We start from the raw sequence: 17,589 nt of genomic DNA, 5'->3' as shown, positions 1-17,589 counted from the left end.
AGCTTTTTCAAAATCAGAACGCAAGATTTTAACAAAGGCTGACACAAAAATTTGTCTAAGCCTGAGTTTTGGATAAACCTTGATGACATCACTACAACACAGTTTGAGTAAAGAGAGTAAAGAGAAGTGCAGGGAAGAAATGGTATTGGAAATGAGGAGTGGATTCGCCATTTTAAATGTCAGAAATAAATCTTTGATTTTTGAATACGTTTACATATTTCTCTTTTTTAAATTGTACTCTTTTAAAAAACAGGTTTTGAAAATCTATTTGGGGTATTGAACTGAGGTTTTGAACATGCAGTTGGTGGGGATAGGCTAATTGGTAACTCTAAGTCTACGTCTATGCTAATCAGGATAAGTGAAACGCTCCACGTCCACACTATCGTTTTTGATCGTTTTCATCCACACTGAAAACACTATGTTCCTGTACTGCGCATGCGTAAAACGTAAGACCATTTACCTGCATCATTTCCGTCTGCGGTTTATTTACTTTCCGGCTCTTTGAAACGTCGCAGCAAAATGTTGAGGAAAAGTGCCAAGTTTTGAGAGCAAACAAAACAACTGCTGTACAATGCCGTCCACCATCTCAGTTGAATTGGTCACATGACTGCATCATTTGACTAATATGCATCATCGTTTTCGAGAGCCTCCGTTTTCGCAGTCCACACTGCAACGCGAAAACAGCATTTTCTCAGGTGTGAATCTGAGTGCGAATGTTTGTCTGTGGCTACGTCCACACTAATGCGTTTTCCTTTGAAAACGCATCGTTTTCTCTGCGCTTTGGCCTCCCGTCCACACTGAGACGGCGCTTTCCTCAAGGAAAAACGCGGCTGTCTCGTTGCAGCGTGGACACACAAAAACGCAGACTTTCTAAAACGATGATGTATTTTAGTCATGTGATGCAGTCATGTGACCAAATATACAAAGATAGTGCAGTGCATTATACAGCGGTTGTTTTGATTGCTCTCAATTTTGACTGCCCTAAAAAAGATGAATATCAGTTTGTACATGCTCCAGATAGCTTTTTTTCAAATTCTTTAAGTTTCACTCACTTTTGCGCATGCGCAGGACGTAAGCGTTTTCATCTGTTTCATTGTGGACACACGACTCTGTGAAAACGACTGAAAACGCTAGTGTGGATGCGGAGTGTTTTCAGATGAAAACGCCGTTTTCAAATCTATCCGGGCTAGTATGGACGTAGTCTGTGTCTATATGTCAGCCCTGCAATAGAGGGGCAGCCTGTGGAGGATGTATCCTGCCTCTTGCCCTAAGACAGCTGGGATAGGCTCCAGCTCCCCAGCGACCTTGGAAAGGATAAGTGGAAGAGAATGGATGGGATGGATGGGTTTTCATTTTAAATTAAATAATAAATTACTTTAGTAATGTTTAAATAAATAAAATGATTAAAAATGAATTTACTGTTTTAATACATTATTGAAGCACAAAATGCTTTTGGTCCTCCAAACTTTGGAGTCCAAATCTAAGGCGAGGCTCCTAACAGAGGGATTTCAAATGCTTTTTATGCTCCTCAGGAGTATCTGGCACTTTTATTTCACCCGTGCTCTGCCTTTGGTTTAAAGTCTATAAAGCTATAAAATGAAACTCTCAGAATCATGATGTAATAGGATTATGAGCTCATCCTGCCTCCTAGAACCAGCTGAATTTGCATTATTAAAGATTTGGCTATAGATTATATAGTGAAGAAATATTTGAGTATAGTGACTGTTGCTCTACTCCTCTGAAGTGAAGAGTGTGGGATATACTATTGAAAGCTGTGCTCTGAGATAATATGCACAAATATCAGAGCACACACGATTGCTTTATCAAATGGCATCACTGCACTGCTGCAGTTAAAGTTCTTCTGGTCTGGGACTGCACGCATGACTGTTTTCTTTATTCAGAGAGTGTATTTCTTTCAGCAGTACCAGGAACACTCACACAAAAAACACTCTCTCCATTCACATTCTGCACCCCCTCGACCCCACAGCCCCGTGTCACTGTTTACCATTTTGCTGTCCGCCCTCTCTCTTGACCCCGTCACCCTCTGCTTGGTGTCTGGCAGCATCAGCGTCTGATGTTCCTGACATCATCTGTCACAATGACTCCGCTGCCACCTCCAGCTCTACTGTCCATTGTCCGCCTGACAGTGAGCGGCCTTGTTCGGGCCGAGGACGGCGCTGGTGTGGCACGCTCCCTCTGTAAATGATAAAAGAGAGCGAGGGAGTTGAGCTGAAAGCGCAGGCCTTGTTTGGCCGATCGCGCTGGACGCACGATGGTGAGCTGATCGGAAGGCGCCTCTCTCCCCTGACAGTAACTTCTCTGATCAGTCAGATAAAAAAGAAGAAAGAATTTGTTTGATGTTGCGATTTGAATAAATACCATGATGTTAATCGTTTTACAGTGTTAATCACATTTGGTGATAACACATCTGTGGTTTGTGTGTGTGTGACTACATTTGTGCCAGCATGAGCACATCAAATCTGTAAATATGAGAGAGGTTATATGCATCAGCTTCAATCTGATGTTTACATTTTTTGACACTCTTTGTCTCTTTTGAGTAACAAAAGTACATTACTAAGTCACATGTGATTGAGATCCATGTATAGGCTTGGAATTGTCTAAAAAGTTTGCATTCAAGAGGCCAGTATGGTGCATCTCTGTCAATATTCACTGATGATTGAATCTTACCCAGCTGATTTTGAAGCATACAGTTTGAAACGTGCAGATGAACAGCTTAGTATTTGTTTCCTGGAATTCCACTGGGATCCACATCTGGAATTGATTTTTTTTCTTTTACTTTTACTGCACTATGAAAACTCGGGAGTCTGAGCTGAAAGTCGAAATGAGCAGCGGCAACTCAGACGTTGTGATTTTACCCAAACCCTCTGACTGTCAGGTAGCCTGGAGAGAAGCTTCAAGGTGGTAAACTTGCAAGCATCTGGCTAAGCCTCTAAACAGCTCTGAAAAAGTATAGGAAAAGAATGTTTCTGAGCCCCAACTGAGTGTTTTTAAACCAGATGTCTTGTCCTTCTTTCATGATCTGTTCTATTCGATATCGATGTTTGATATATTTGATCTGACGTGTCCATTTGATCATGCGTTACACCTTAACCGGCTGAGACAGTTTGGGGTCTTTTGTAATGTAAATTCGACATCCTATGGCCCATGTCCTTTGAAGGATGGAAGAGACTCAGACAGACCTAGACAGAGAATTTTCTCAGGAATTCACTGTAGGTGTCACACAGACAAAGCGTGCCCCCCTCCCTCCTCAAAAAAAAAAGAAGAATCCTGCTTTCTGCCACACCATATGGAGAATTGTCCCAATTTCTGTTCCTTTAAATCAAATGCAGCACTTCTCAAGTTAGACCTTTTGTAGCAGATACCACATGCGATTTGGGCTCTTGTGTGGCGACGCAAACTTTGTGACTTTTTGATATCTTGGTGAGTGCTGTCTGACAAGTTTCTGTCACTCACGCTCTCTCCTTTCTCTCTCCCAACCAGCAAGCATATTTTCTACACCATCGATTGATTAGCATACATCAAGCCCCTGTCGTCATAGAAAAACTTCATTTGAATCTTCAGTACTTTCTCTGTTTCTTTCAAGCAGCAGCTGTCAGCCACATCAACACTAGACATGCTCTGCGCCAGACAAAGTTAAATTGAAGCACACTCTAACACTATATATAGATAAAATGTCACTTCTTTCAAGAGACAAGGCACCTTCGAAGTCGTCAATACAGACTGCTTTATCATGGGCAAAATAACTTTGAAAGCGGAGAAGAGAGAAAAGATGAAACGATTATTCTCTCTTCCCACTTTGTGCTTGAAAGAGGGAAACGGCGCGATTATTCTAAAGTGGGTAGAAGCGTTTAAGGGGCTTGCTTTTTGATCTGCCTGTCCATCAACGAAAACGAAGAGCACCTCCTGATGCTTCTGATCGTTAGGTGTCCTCAAAGTGTCTCAAAGTCTCTTTGTTATGGCTGAGTGCGTCGATTAAAGGGAGGAATATCATTTATTCATTTTGCCATTGAGCAAAAGAAAGAAAGGATTCAAGAGCTTAGCGTTCATTTTCGTCAAACTCTTGAGGTGCGGTGATGAAGTCAGCTTTCTTTTCAGAGACGAGCGGAGTTGAGGTAAAAAGATGTGGAGCGAAAGTTTTTGCTCGGCAAATTTTGAAAGGCCCCACTGATCTTTGAGATAAAGTAAATGGTGTTCAAACTTTATTAAACTTTTCTTTTAGCGGCACGCTGCAGGATGACACATCTGAGGAGGATTGTGTCTAACAAGGTGTAACTGACGGTTGTGGCTAATGCATAAACATATGCCCATCACCCCGCCCACACAATCTCTCTCCTTCTATTATGTCTGTATCCGTCTCATGCTGCACACGCGTACACAAAGGCACATGCCGACCGAGGAAATATCGGAAGATTAAGTATATGTTTATTGGGATGTGTCAAATGGATTTTAAGCATGTGGGTACACAGAGCGTGCTAGGGTGTGTCTGGTTCGTCTTTTCACCAGAAGACAATGCTATATTCATCTTTGCTCCATTTTTCAGTTGTGGTATCTGATTTTTAACATGCCTCTCGGTCTGGAAGTCCCTTCCATTCCTACTGTTTCGTTCTTTTTCTTCATTTCTTCTTTTTTTTTTTTCAAATGCTCAATCCTGTTGCGAGGTATCTCTTAGAAGTTGAAAAGTTCTTTTCAAGCCCAAAGTTTTTGCCGTCTTCACTTTTCAACTGGCAAGATGAATATCGGTGGGACAAAGCGTAGAAAGGAAAGGCTTTTGACAAGACTTCTGAAGGCCCACGAGCTCGTCCTGTCTCTCCCTTTTGCAGTTTTCCCATAACTGGCTTTCTCGCACGGCTGCTGAAAAGACACAGAATCAAATGCAAACTGAGAAGTCGCAGTCTTTTAAGATACATCAGTGAGGCCCTTGTGGAGATGCTGCTCTGCTTAGGTTTTTCACAAGTTTTGAAAAATGAGAAATTGGTGCATTCTCTCTTGTGATATCAGAGTGGCTGACAGTAAGTTCATGTTCTGTACGTGCAGGAAGACAATGCAATGAATACATGACCTGGAGCAAAACCGAGTGCTGAGGTGCAACCTGGATTTATATGTCAGCTCTTTTAAGTGAAACAACAATTTTGCTGTCATGAAATCACAGAAGCAGTGCTTACTTTAAATGAAACAGACCTTTCCCTCATTCATAGGACTGTGTGTGATACGAGAGCAATGAATCAGCGCACGTAAAGCAACATAAGTACTCGATACTTTCTTTTCTTTTCTGACAGCCGTGCGTTGCTCTATGCAGCTTGTGCTGTCTGGTCAGTCTGTGTTAGATATTTGAAGTCTAAACACTCAATTTTTTATGTTCACAGAAGATGGGTGTGGGTGGGTTGGGGTGGATTGGGGGACTGTGGTTTAACACTTTCAAGAATCACTTTGTGGGGCGACATCGCCGGGCAGCCTCGAGAAAAACCTGAAATAGCTGAAACTAGACCTCTGTGCAAATAATCACCCTGGGCCTCTGTAAACCATCATGTTTATGCATTGTAAATTGTGAAAAGGAATGCTTTAACATTGTGTGGCGTATGTATTTCAAGGCTTTGAACATTGGATGGTATCCGAATTTCACCCACACAACCACAGGCTTTTGCTCTCGCCTTTGACTGAAATATCATTCAGATTCCAAAGAGACTAAAAAAGAGCAAGATTTTTTTTTTGTTGGTTTTTTTTTTGAGGCTGCCTAAAGAATGTGTCTGAAATTATTCCCAAGCTGCTTTCATGCATTTAGCTACCACTGCTGCAGGTTCAGAAACCCTCCACAGGCTTCTCGGTATTCTAAGTTTTTCTTTGGTGACCATGCATTTTTGAAATTACACAACATGCTTGGGAAGATTTGTGCCTCTGCTTCAAAAATGTTCTGAATCCAGAGAAGACATAATCGTTCAGTCCACCAGTTCCATTAAACTAGACTTACATAGTGAGAACGAGGTGCTCGTATATGCACACAAAATGAGATATATTTAGATACTAAGAAAGGTTGCAGTCATTGCACCGGTCATCTACGTCCTATCTGTAAATTACTTAATTTGCAACACACCTCCTCATCTAATGTATGTTTAGGAACCCTCATGGACACTTTTTGGAAACAGAAACCTAAATGTCTGTCAACCAGTGACTGAGAGATTTATAGGTTTTATCTTCATAACTTCTCTTAAAATTTAGATTCATTGGTATTTAAGCAAATTCAGAAGTCGATTGACTGAACCCAAAAACCTTATTCTTTTTAAAAATAATACATTTAACATTTTCTCTGACTAAATATGTCCATATTTTGAAACATTTTTGTTTTATTTACAACATTTTACACCCTTTACTTGCTATCTTGGCTAATGTCTGATAATACCATCAGATTTGCTGTGTTGGAGTTTACAGTGCCCCACCTGTCGCGTTTTGATTTCTGAGGCCAAAGGAAAGCTGCCTCTTCACTTGGTAAATACTCGGCTACATTCAAGTCAAGTCAAGTGGCTTTATTGTCATTTCAACCATGAGCAGTGGTACAGTACACAGTGAAACGTACGACAACGTTCCTCTAAGACCATGATGCTACATATAACAGACAATCAACACAGGACTACATAGTGCAAGTGTGAAAAAATTGCAAAAAACAAAAACAGTGCAACACCAGACAGAACAGAACGATACAGAAACAAGACAGTGCGATAGAAAAGTGCAACAATGACTAGCTAGTTGTCCGGTTTGATTGGGTGTCATTTGGTTTCAGTGGTCATAAAAACAGTTAAGGTGAACTGAGAGATGGTACAAAAAGGTCACTGGTGTTACCCTATGAAAATGACCTAAATTTGCATCTAATTAGTAATGCATTTATTTAATTTTTTTCATCAATATGCCACAGATGGTATGAGCCATAAACTCTTCCGAAGTAATAGCAGCCTAGTTGATCACATGGTGATATTGTATTTAAGGCCCAGAAATCCAAAGCTTTAGCTCTGACACAATAAAGTCCTTTACACAGTGAACATATAAAGGTTTTGCAAATATTTTGTGCATCAAATATGTTTGTGGCTCACCTACTCTTAATGCAGTCATTCACGCCAACTGCATAACTTTGCTGGACAAATGAATTTAGTTAGTTATTTTGCTCCAAGCTCAATTTTGTTTTTGTTTTTTAATGCGAATAAACAGATCGGTCCAATCAGATCACTACATCTGGCAACAAGTGGGCTCGTATCTCAGAATGTGCACTGGTATGCACTGAATATACAATGATGTGGACCGAGTAAAATAATGCTATTTTACCTCAGACTCAAAGCTAGACACTGCTCTGGGTCAGTCGGCCCTCTGAAATTATTTCTCTGCCTCAGATATGATCCCATCTCTGCTAACAAGCGTTCAAACTGCCCCAATGACATCTTGAAAAATGTATGAAAGAGTTCATGATACAACTCCTGGATCAAAGCATTAAATTCTCTCTGCTGCTGAACTTCTCATGAGATGAACCCAGAATCTCAGTTTATTACTTTTCTTGTTTAGAAGCATTAGGACCAGATCTTCATCACTTGATGTTGATATCATTTTGTTTGCATTTTTTTAGGATGAATTTTTCGCAAAACACAATCTTCTCTCTGTTTATATACATTTCAGGACAAGTATGTGTCTGAAAAAGTCAGAGTTTTGTTTCGTTTTTTCCCAATGTGCTTGGTGAGTAATGTAATGATGTCTAAATCTGCACGTATGTGGGTATTTTTTAATGGAAATTTCCATTTTTCTGTTTTCTGCAAAAAAAAAAAAAGTGAAGCGTTGTTAAGAGCATGCCAAATCAACAGCAAAACCCTTGGCGTGTAGCAATTTTAGCTCCTAGCTTTTTCTGATTAACTTAATACCAAAATGACACTCTTTAAAACCTGGTGGACAGAATTTCACCAGTGCTTATGCACATGAGATTTGTTAAAGTATTAATTAATATCAAAAGTGCCTATTGATTGGTGCATGTTGGCATGGTCTATTGAGTCCATGACTGTGTGCTGTCTGCACATTGTCCTCAATTTCCATTTGTCACAACAGGAGACTGTTCACGAGAAAAACACTGGAAATAATCATTTGTTCACAGTTACCTTTAACTGCTATGTTCTCACATTGACTTAATTACACATAATGCAGTCTGTACTCATATGCTGGGAGGTTAAAGTCCATTTAATGTCAGAGCCAACTGATTCATACATTTCACATTTATAGCTCCACGGGATAATGCATGTCAGACTTGGTATAGCACAAACCCTGGCAAAATATATTCTGTTAAGATCATGAATTTGTACATCTTGCAAAAAGTATGCTCAGTACTGTCCCAGTTTAATTTTAGTTGATTCAACTGCGTTCCGCTGTCGAGGAAAAAATGGCCGAACCCACAAGTGCTTTTGTAACTTTGTCTTTTATTAACTATAATGCTCTAAGTAAATACTCACCATTCAGACAGACACCAGAGAATGTACTGAACTTTTGTTCGCGTTAGATCTTAAAACTCAGTCATGCCTGCACTGCTTTGATCTCGTCACACTGATAGATGTACACATTCATGCATTCCCATGAATGCACATGTATACACTTACACACGCCCAGGTCAAATCCTCTTTTTTGTGAAAGAGCAAAGAGATTTTTATCAGGCAGAAAAGCACGTAGCGACTTTTTGGAACTTTGAAACTCGAAAGGGGGCACCGAAAGGAAATATGATAAGTTATGTCTGTGGAATGTCTCTGCAACAATGTGCAAACATTTTGAACTCTCACCTCATTTGCTGGCTGCTGAACTCTTTTTGTAATCGCTCAGGCATTCCTGTGCATTTGAAAACTTGAATCTAGATTTTCTTCAAACCCTCAAGTCTGTATAGTATCACAGATTATCTCACAGCTCAGTGTCTTACAGAAGCATCTACACAAGGCCTTCTATATGGGACTACCTTTGATAAAACATGCTGTAAGCAAAAGAGCATTTTTAATTTGTTGTTGACTGTGTTTGTTTTTTATAGGTGTCGGCTAAATTTGGGGGAAGACGTCATAAGAACTGAACTTAAATGCTTCAATAGGTAAGTCCATGTCTATGGTTTTTCTCTGGGATTTGAAGTTGTTGTCACATTAAGATGCCACTGGCATTCAGTCTTTGAGACAATTAATTTGCATCATGAGCCCTTTTAAAAAGCTTATTTCTGGAACATGAATTGTCATCCACGTTATATGCATCCGTTGTCACGCTGACAAATGAATCCCCTTCATTCTCGCCAAACTGCACATAACTGTTTAACCCCTTTGATTTCAAGTTTGGAACTACAGTCATTCTTCGTTGTGCTGCTGGTTTGCAATGAAGGGACGACGTGAACTGAAGGGGAGAGAAAGATGGTGGATGACTCAAAACCTTGAGTTTTATAATCAGCATTTTAAACCCCAAGGCTGCCAAGGATGCAGTACAGTCATTTGACTGAAATGCACATTATTAATATGCTTTTCACAAATTCTAACACAGATGAATTTGACATATACTTTTTTGAAGACTACCACATTCCCCTGTTGTTATATCACAGTGCTTCAAGTCAAGCTACAAACTTTAAGTATCGTACAAACTGAACATTTCAAGGTTTTTATCTTGATGTATGAGTCCATTTTATCTTATGTTGGATATTGTTGGGTATTATCATATTTTTAATTGTATCTTGCTTAATTGGGAAAAGTTGGTAAAACCATTATAAGAAATCCACTTGTTCATACAATAGACCTATTGTTTCTGGCCTCCACTTTCAACTCATAGAGAGTTCAGTGTAGCTCTTCCCAACAATTAATTGGAGCACCTGGGCTTCCATTAAAAAAAAAAAATTAGTTACACGTTATCTTAAAGCTACTTTTGGGAACTTTAGGAACCACAAGTAGGCCTGAGGCCTCTGAGGGCAAAGTACTCCATTAGGATAACATACATATGAGGTCTGAGATGATGACATGTACTACCAACTTGTCAATCACAAGGTAGGCCCACTCTAACCACAGCCCTTTTGACTTAAATGCAGACCATTGTTTATAAAATGAAGATTTTGATAAAGGAAAGAAAGGCTTGCTTCCCCATAAGCTTCTATACAACTAGACTTATTTTTGCAACCACAGGAATTGTCAACTGAAACCATTTTAAGTAATCTTACCCAAAAGCTACATCCATGTTTCAATAGATTAGTTCGCAACAGTAACCAACTAAGACTGGAAATATATAGAGTGCAGTGTGATTTGATGATGTCGGTTGAGCTTCAGGTTCTCAAATATTGGCATTTGATTCATTTCTTTGTCATATTTTGAAATGATGCTCAGTCCTAAAGAAACTTTTTCAAGCTTTTATTTGATGAATAACTGGCAGATTTGAGGTAGTAGTGTCATGTATTACTAATATTAAATTATGATATAACTGTTTTGTTGACTACAAAGTAATAACCATGAGACATGATGGCCAAAAATATGGCTCAAAGGTTACAGCTGTGCTAAACAAGAAATGCTTTCTAATAAATGATAAGTCTGGAATTTTGTGATGGAAAATGTGCAGGGACCCTGATTAAGAGGATTCTTACAGGCGTGAGTGCACACACACACACACACACACACACACACACACACACACACACACACACACACACCATTAGTCCCCAGAGCTCCAGCTGCCCAGGGCTCTAAAGTCACGTTGTCCCAGTGTGATTGAAGGTCCAGCTGGTAGACCAGCCCTTTTGATCCCTTTCCCTTTTATGAGAAAGACAAACAGCTCCTCGTAGTCACCCACACTGGAGTGATTGATACACAAGCACACACACACACACCCATGCACACACGCACACACACAGAAGCACACACACACACAGGCACATACACACACAGGCACACACCATGGTTACATAGAGGCAGACACATATGCAGACAGGCACATGTGCACACAGGGAAAGGGACATGCAAATGCACACACACACACGGGTGGCTGTAGCTCAGGTGGTAGAGCAGGTCATCTACTGATCGGAAGGTTGGTGGTTCGATTCCTGGCTTCCCCTAGTCTGCATGCCAAATATCCTTGGGCAAGATACTAACCCGAAATTGCTCTCCGATGCATTCATCAGAGTATGAATGTGTGTGAATGTCAGATGGGTGAATGCACAAGTTGTGTAAAGCGCTTTGAGTGCTCAGAAGAGTGGAAAAGCGCTATATAAGAACCAGTCCATTTACACAGATATGTATATATATATACACACACATGCACATTTTCTTAATGGATGGCCTCTCTTCCACTGTAATCACTCTGCTAATGACCTGCTTGAACTCTGAATGAAACCCAGAGGGTGAGAACAAAAGGTGGGGAGAGCTACAGTTGAAGTCATGCAGCATGTGAACACAGCTGGCTGGAAAGATTTATTGTGGTTTGTTGTTAGATTTTAATAATCTGAGAGTTTTGGTGGTACTGGCTTTGTAATTGGTTTAGATATTTTACTCCATCGTGTATAATCAAGTCCCTGCCAGTTGACAATTTGGCTAAAGTTTGAATGAATTTCCAACACTGGAAACCAGAGACAGAGGTTTTATCTTTTAAAATACTACAAGATGAACACTGAACTGTTGAATCACCAGCTGAACTGTAGCATGCTTCAACCTGGACTCAGCTTAAAAACAATACAAACTGGTCAACTTTTAAACAAAATCAGATGATTGCTGTTTACATGGGCGTGATTAAGTGCGTGTAGAATGTCCAGCCTATTCGGTTAGGGGGTGATATCATCACAACAAGATTCCTTGTCTAATCCCAATCAAACAGAATATGGTAGTAATAACTAAAGGGATGAATCATCTGAATAATAAGAGATGAATTTGAAAAAGTCATGCTGATTCATTCATGTCACCACCACAACCCCCACTTCTGAACAAGAGGTTTTGTTCGTATGTAAATCTGTGCAGGCTACCCATTAAGCATCGTATAAGGAAATGTAGAAGCCTAACCAGTATTACTTAGAAAGTTACAGCCATATTCCAAAAAGTGTATCATGTGATTGCAAAATCATTCATTAAAATGTTCTTATTTCTTGTCTGAAAGCCCAGGAATCTTTTTCTCTTTTACTTTAACTAGAAAGATCTGTTGCATGTATTTTAGAAGTCATCAGTTGCTTGTGTTCATTGAGCTGTCCAGATTTTGTTGTGTGGGGCCAGAAAATACCTGATCTTGATATAACCGTTTTTTTACTTCTAGCATTATTTATCTGGTCTGCTGCTGGTGGGTTTTGTCTTGAATGAGTAACTTTAGCCTGTTGGTAGGTGGGTTCTATGCAATGTGATGGCATCATTAAACATCATGCATAATTTAACTTTTGTGGATACAAATGAGATGTTGTTGTGAAATTAAGACAATGCATAAATGCTAGTCGACACGATGATAATATACTGTCTGATATAAATGAGAACCTTTAGGGACCCGTGTACCAAGTTTGGTTGCCCAACTACTGATGAGAGACACATTTGATGTTTCATATTGAGTAACAGAGTAAAGGCGCCATAGCCAGCACCTTTTTCCTGTATTTATTTTAGTTGTTCCAACCCCCAAAAATGGACTGAACTTTTCTAATGTAGTTAAACTGATTTGGGCTAGCATAAATTAATAATAGGATATAAAAGGTTTTATACTGAGCAGCAACTTTAGAACCACAGCACCAGAAAGATGCTTCTAATCATAGTTAAACTATTTTAAATTTACATTTACTTATAATGTGAAGCCACTGAAAGAGGAGGGCAAAACGTGCTCCATGGAAACAATGTTGTGTAATAAATTTAAGAAAAAAAACACATTTATTTTGATAGAAAGTCAACATATGAACCACTTAACACATTGGCAACCTTTTACCTGGTTTCAAGATAAAACAATCTTGTGAGCCAAATGACTTGTTAGGATCATTTCAGGCTACTTTAACAGATGAAGCGTTTAGCATATGGGTCTGGAGCTTTTGGCTATGATATAAACACAGTTAAGCATTAATATAACTGTTTATTTTATGTGGACAGCATGGATCCCTGTATTCCTAACCATGAGTCATTCTGTGATTTGCAAGGTAATATCCAACCTGAATGTTTAAAGTGGGGTTTTCCAGTAACTGCCTTCTTTTTTAAGTTGTGCCCCTTGCGCCTATTTTCCCCTTTGGCAAACTGAGAGAACAATAGAGGGGACAAAAGCTAGACGATAATAAAGAAGAAGAGAATGTGCAGCCGAATCTTCATTTCCTTGGTGTCTACTGCCCCAGAGGCCGTTACAGGGCCTCCTTATATGGGACCGATCCACGCATGGGATTCAGAACTGAAATGAAACTGAACTTAGATGGGATTTCCCTGCAGCTAAAGTAGTGGGCACTGCGCGGTGGATGACAAAGAGCTTCCGCACGGTGTCATCCTTCTCATTTTTGCACCACAGGGCGTCAGGATGTCTGGGTTTGTTTTTAGACGGGCAGTTTGTAATGATAATCTGAGTGAGCAAAGAAGAGACTAATGCGCTGATGGTTATTTCAGAGTGTATATATAGAAGAGTATGAGAACTCAAGGGACGGTGGCGAGTAGATGGACAGGATGAAGGACAAATGCAGACAGAAGCAGAATATAAATAAAGATGGAAAAAATGAGTTGGAAATCCACAGGCAGACAGAACGGCAAAGGAAAATCAACAAAGAGATATGGGAAAGCAGAGAAGGACAAATGAAATAAAAAGGACAGAGATAGAAATAAAAAATCTAGATACTGGGAGTCCTTAGAGGTCAGACTCTTTTTCTCTCTCTCGCTCCGTTTCTCTTACGGTAATCCCTCTAGTAGCAGTTAGTTGTCAGGCTCCTCCATAAATCAACGTTTGTATGAAATACCAGCAGGAGCCAAAGGTCAAAGGAGAAAATTAGCAGCTGTCTTTTCCTCTCCTTTCATGTTAGCTGGGGGGCTAATCGCCAAGTGCCGCATCAGCCTCATTTCCACTTTAAAACAAACTCCCCCGACAAGTCAGGGAGGAGCTGTTTGCCTGCTCTTACATTTTATGGCACCGGGTTTTATTCTGAGATTGAGGAGGGGGGGGATTGGTGGTAGAGGAGTTAAGGGTGAAAGGGTGGGCTCCTATCCCCCAACCCCACCACACTTTCTCACATCTTTTCTCTTACTCCACTTTCACCTATCACATCGTCTTCAGGTGTGGGAGGGCAAACAGCGGAGCATGCTCCTTTCGCACTGCTTTGTTGACACATTTGAGGTGCCGCCGGAGGAGCAGTAATAACTGACAGCCTGCTTTCCCCTCAGCTCAACTCCAAGGTGGTTTTGCTTGTTGATATGGGTCCCGGTGAACCTTGATGACCTTTTCACTCCCACAATCTATTATTCCCCCAGCTTACCGTTAGGGCTTCCCAGTAGTCAAAACGTTTGCATCTTTGGAATAGACGTGGCATTACTGGCTAGCATTAGTAGACTGAAAGTTTCAGAAGTGTTTCCAAAAATGCTGAAGGGTGAAGTATATTAATTTATTTTTGTTCTTCAGGAACTGGAACGCATTGAAAATAATTTTCTTACTGCTGTTTTTCTCTTGCTGTGCCCTTTCCTCTACTGTGTTTATTTTTTGTTGTATGTTTTTCTCTGTACATGAGGTGGACAAAATAATAATGGAAATAGCGGCAAAGTTATATTCAGCCTTTTTTTTAAATAAAGCACACAGTCTCTTGGCTCACATGAGTACAATTATGTTACATTTCTGTGGGATGGTCTATTATCCGATGATAAAGTCATATTAAACACAGCCAAAGTTTCAAGTAATGATGTCTGCTTTTTTACAAGTACTGATTATGAATCATAACTTAATTTTTACTTGTGTGGACTCTAAGGAGAGCCAATAACAGTTTTGCAAGTGACCATTGTCAGTTTCTAGTACCGTATTTATACTTGTCCCAATGTGCCTCTGTTGTTCTAAACTAGTTGGCAGTGGAGTTTGTCATACTTGACCTGAAAACCAAAACCAAAACAAAAAGCATCCAGACGTGCACAGGAGGGAATAATGGTACAAAACGGGCCAATCACAGTGATTGATAGCTGCATCGGTGCAATGTGTGCGTAAGTAATAGCACAGCGTTTCAGAAGGGTTTGTGGTTATGACATACCTACATAGGTGTAGATTTAATCCAGCAGCATACATCTCCTGTTAGGTTTCAGACTGCTCTAAAAAGTCTGTCTGGATGAGAACAGATATCTCTTATATGGTCATCTGAGGCACACGGCTCTACTGGTCACCCAGAGCCTCCACCCTTCTGCTATTAAAACCGTCTTTTTGTGAGGAGCAGCCAATCAGGAGTAGGCTGGAAAGAAAGCTAAAACAGCTTGTTTAATAAACAGGATGACCTGATGGAGAAAAAAGGAGCAATTTAAACTGTCAGTCATGGAAAGCTCCTTTATTCAGGTTTCAGAATAAATAGAGTAGCATATATATATATATATATATATATATATATATATATATATATATGGGGTGACCAAAAATGCTTAACAAATGTACTAAACATCAGTGTTGTTATTGATCAATCATTTATTCAAAATTCAGGTCCTAGTATCTCAGTCAGTTATTCATCTGCATAGCCTGGCTGGCACACACACGCAAACAAAACAGAAAAATGATACCTAAACATGTGAAATGGAGGATCATTTGATTGTTGGATGACTCATTCTACCTCCAGCTGCTCCTAAGTATTTCACACTGCCTGAGCAAAACTGAGATAGATAGATCTATTGATCGATCGATAGATAGATAGATAGAGTCTCATTGAAAGCAAAAAATCACAGGCTTCAATAACATTTGCTTTTATAGCGTTTTACATCAATATCAGTGTTTATATATTTCTCCTTCCTCCTCCCTGCTGTTCTCCTCAAACATCAAGTTTCACTTGTCTTCTGGAATGACATGTACATTGTGATGCCAGATTCGCTGTAGTTAAAGCATATAAACAATACATAATACATGAATAAGAGAAGCAGACACGTTTCTTCTCATTTTTCTCTCATTCTTCCATGCCTTCCTCTTATTTCTTTGGCCCTCTCCCCCCTCTTCCTTTCCTCTGCCTTCACTTTACAGCTTTTTTTTCTTGCTATGCACCCTTTCTCCATCTTTTTTTTTTCTCTCTGTGGGAATGTTTTCCCTATCGGTTGTCAGAGCAGTCAGTGAGGTGCATAGCAGCAGCGCTTTGTTGATGTTCCTCTTTGCCTATCTGCTGTGCAGTGTGTTTTGAAACTCACCCTCCCTTTGCACACCTGCTGAGAAGCTGCATGACACTGGGAAACATCTCACAAAAGGGTCAAAACACTTTTATCTTAGTTTTGGTTATCGGTTTAGAAACTCTCTCAGGAATAAATGAACAATATGCAGCTGGCCAGAGTTGAAGTCCCAGACGATCGCACTCTTTTGCTGCATCTGGGACTTCCTTTTTTCACAGTAGGTGGGCTTAACTCTTCATTTAGTAAAAATATTATAACCCCAAAGGAAACATTCAAAGCCCCGAATATTATAGTGAACCCAAACACAGACTTATAGAGAAAACTTCATATGCACATATGTGTGAATATGCACTTGTGTAAACATCACACGGCCTACTTATTGTTAGTGATCTGTAGCATAGACTGTATATAAAAGAAGGACATTGCCACCGGGGTTATTTGGTGGTTTTTGTCGTGTTTTGAAGCCATTGTGGACTCTATGGGAGACCCACATTTAGATCCAACCTCGAGTGGCCATTGGAGGGACTGCAGTTTCACATCTGGTAATCGCTATTTCAACATGTGGATGTTTTTCCTGATTTCTTTCATCACTTTGTGAACAAAGCATTTTTCCTCTCAAACATCCTCCAGAAAACTTGCTTATTATATAATCAGCTTTTCATTATGACTAATAACATGATCGTCATCCTCACAGCCTTCTACTAAGAGCTCTAGCCTTAGTGGATTTGATTTCCACTGTAATCACGAATTTCAAACCAAAAAAAAAGGAAAAGTTGTTTTTCTCATAACATTTTGTTTATGCACATATGACTCACAGTGGCTTCTTACTAAAAATGACTGAATGCTACAAATTAGGCTTTTGGGTGGCTTTGCTTTGTAAGTGCACTTTGTGATTTAACTTTTGGGGACTTTCAGAGTGTGAGGCACAATCTTAAAAGAATGTGAGTCACACTGAAACCATGAAAGCATGCATAAGCACGATAAAAGCTATAGTTGAAGGAATTTTGTTGTTGTCGTTGTTGTGTTCTCTAACTTTAAATTTGATGTTACGGCTGGTGAGTTTATGCAAAGTTTAGCACACAGGCTTATATGTTACAGTGGAAAAAAAATCAGCATGTGTTACAGATGTGCTACTTTCATGCATATTAACACAAACCCTCAGCAACTGCAATGAAAATATGTTTTAATAAAAACAACCTGAAAAGGTTTTAATGAAATCTAATCGCTTTTCTAGCAGATCATGGTGAAAATATATTCTAGGACAACTAAAAGACAAAAACCATCATCACAT

The 17,589-nt window shown here is 39.7% G+C and overlaps 1 protein-coding gene across 3 annotated transcripts in view; it reads left to right on the top strand.

The window, feature by feature from the left end:
• Positions 1-17,589, top strand: part of LOC146573255 (axin-2-like) — an 87,869-nt gene that overhangs the window by 44,885 nt on the left and 25,395 nt on the right. For all 3 annotated transcript variants that reach the window (XM_085277921.1, XM_085277923.1, XM_085277925.1), the window contains one exon: positions 9,053-9,109. The gene's annotated coding sequence lies outside the window, so the exon portion shown is untranslated. The remainder of the gene's footprint in view (positions 1-9,052; positions 9,110-17,589) is intronic.

This window comes from Mchenga conophoros, linkage group LG6 (assembly GCF_057382185.1).
Source record: "Mchenga conophoros isolate Kocher_MC1m ecotype Shallow Benthic linkage group LG6, M_conophoros_male_GT1.1, whole genome shotgun sequence".
NCBI lineage: Eukaryota > Metazoa > Chordata > Actinopteri > Cichliformes > Cichlidae > Mchenga > Mchenga conophoros.
The sequence above is the reverse complement of the archived record's forward strand: the minus strand, read 5'-3'. Positions and strand labels throughout refer to the sequence as shown.